The 2,661-nt window shown below is 51.7% G+C and overlaps 1 non-coding gene across 1 annotated transcript; it reads left to right on the top strand.

The window, feature by feature from the left end:
* Positions 1 to 979: 979 nt before the first annotated feature.
* LOC115030514 (small nucleolar RNA SNORA17) lies at positions 980 to 1,105 on the top strand. The gene has a single exon (XR_003836106.1). It is a non-coding gene; the product is annotated as a small nucleolar RNA SNORA17 (small nucleolar RNA).
* Positions 1,106 to 2,661: the final 1,556 nt, after the last annotated feature.

Here is a 2,661-nt window from a genome sequence, read left to right as displayed (position 1 = left end):
GGGGGTGAAGGCAAAAGACAAGACAAATGGGCTTTACTGTGTGTTTACTCCACGGGATATTTTACAGCCTCACTGGATAAACAAGCTGTCATCTACCACCCAACTGTATATCAACTGAAACAGCTTGAGGAACCGATAACATTGCAGGTTTGGATACTGTCGGCTGCCGAAGTCTAATTACTACAAACAAACCCAGAGTTGTAGGCACAGTGGGGCTTGCTGGCTGAGGAAAGGGAACCGTCTGACTGTTCCCAAGGAAGGGATGGAAGGCAAACATGTTTGCTGAGCACCTACTGGGTGCCAGACCCTCGGCACCTGCCATCTGTTTAACACAGTTTAAAATGGCGTTGCATTTGACTGATGAGAAAAGTGGGACTCAGAGAAAGCAATGCACTCAAGATAAAGGGCTCAGCAAGCTCTTCACTGCCTGCTGGTCCAGGCTTGGTCCTTCTCCGCTTCCATCCTACAGAGTCAACACAAACTCTGTGCTCATGATGCTGCTATTCTGCCAACTGAGCTTTTCCTGAGACAGCCATTTGTAGAAACGAAAACTGCCGGGCAGAGCACCAGCATAATAACTAGAAAACTCTCACCAGGGCAGGAATTTGAGCTCCTGGCATTACTCTGTATTCAAAAATGCAATTTGACATCAGTGGACAATTCAAGAGGCACCCATGTGCCTCTTTCTTCCTTCCCTGCCCCAGGCATGTCTGTCCATCATGAAATCAAGAGGAAGAGAGGAAGTGAAGGAGGCTCCTAGAGAGCCTAGGACAGCAGAGAGGAGCTGATCTTCCCCACAGGACATTAGCAGTCTTGATTCAGGATGCAGGTTGGCTGGTGGTGTCCCTGTCCTCCTCTTCCTGACCTTACAGATGGGGAGACAGACTCCGAGAGAAGGAATGAGCACATCGTGATGGGATTAAGCCCTTGACTCTGACCCACAGTGACCCCTCACACTGCTCAAGAGATTCATAGCTGCCCTGTCCCTAGAAGTATTACAGGTGTGGCTGTGTCACATGTGCATAAGTAGGTGGCAGAGAGGAGAGAGGCTATGTCTATGCTCATTGTTCTGATCTAAGAACATCTGAGTGATTTTCCAGGCAGGAAAAAAAAATGAGCCTGAGACAACCACCAATCAAGATCCAGAGAACTGGAACAGGGAGCTAGCCTAAGATGACCACAGGCCCTAAAGGGCTTCCACGAACAGGAACGAGACAGACTAGAAGAAGCCCATCTGGAACCATGAGCCTCAGGCAGAAGTGAGCCTGAGACAGACCATCCTAGCATGGGGCCACTTAGACTGAGGCTGGGCAAGGGGCAAGAACTAGATGACCGCCCAGCCGGTGGACAGTGACCTGCCCTGCAGAGAGCGCCATCTTGGCTCCGGGACTCCACCGAACTTAGTCTGTACAGGTTAGACTGAGGACCACAGAGGCAGACAGCTTCTGGGACAGGCGGGAGCCACAGAGCCGCTGAGGCAGCACCCTTTTGGGGCCGCAGACATCCGGCACCCTCCCAGTCGGAGGACAGTGACCTGCCCTGCAGGGAGCGCCATCTTGGCTCCGGGACTCCGCGGAGCTTAGTCTGTACAGGTCAGAGTGGGGACCACGGGGGCAGACGGCTTCTGGGACAGGCGGGAGCCACAGAGCTGCTGAGGCAGCACCCTTTTGGGGCCGCAGACATCCGGCACCCTCCCAGCCGGAGGACAGTGACCTGCCCTGCAGGGAGCGCCATCTTGGCTCCGGGAGTCCGCCGAACTTAGTCTGTACAGGTCAGAGTGAGGACCACAGAGGCAGACAGCTTCTGGGACAGGCGGGAGCCACAGAGCCGCTGAGGCAGCACCCTTTTGGGGCCACAGACATCCGGCACCCTCCTAGCTGGAAGACAGTGGTCTGCCCTGCACAGGAGCCCTCTGCCTCAGGAGCAGGGAGCACATCTTGGATCCAGGACTCCACTGAACTTAGGAACTTAGTCTGCACAGCTGAGAGTGTGTACCACAGAAGCCTACAGCTTCTGTGACCTGCCAAAGCAACACAGCATCTGGGAAAGGTCCTGTTTTCCGCCTTCTTCTTCGGCCAGGAGGAGGTCCAAACGCCAGATATCTGTACACCTTCCCTTTAAGAGGAAAGCTTGTCAGCAGGGAGTGCTCTAACCACTGAAACTCAGAGGAGAGAGCCTGTCTCCCAGGTCTGCTGACAGAGGATACTCAGAATCACCAGAAGAACAACCTCTGAACAGAGACAACTATAACAAATCCAGAGATTACCAGATGGCGAGAGGTAAAGGTAAGAATCTTACTAACAGAAACCAAGACCACTCACCATCATCAGAACCCAGCACTCCCACTTCGCCCAGTCCAGGGCACCCCAACACACCTGAAAAACTAGACCTGGATTTAAAAGCATATCTCATGATGATGGTAGAGGACATCAAGAAGGACTTTAAAGAACTACAGGAGAACATGGCTAAAGAGTTACAAGTCCTTAAAGAAAAACAGGAAAACACAACCAAACTGGTAGAAGTCCTTAAAGAGAAACAGGAAAACACATCCAATCAGATGATGGAAATGAACAAAACCATACTAGACCTAAAAAGGGAAGTAGACACAATAAAGAAAACCCAAAATGAGGCAACACTGGAGATAGAAACCCTAGGAAAGAA

Source organism: Mus caroli, unplaced genomic scaffold (genome assembly GCF_978045245.1).
Source record: "Mus caroli unplaced genomic scaffold, Mus_caroli_1 scaffold_2, whole genome shotgun sequence".
NCBI classification, from domain to species: Eukaryota; Metazoa; Chordata; class Mammalia; order Rodentia; family Muridae; genus Mus; species Mus caroli.
Note: the sequence above shows the minus strand (reverse complement) of the source record. Positions and strands in the feature narration are given on the sequence as shown.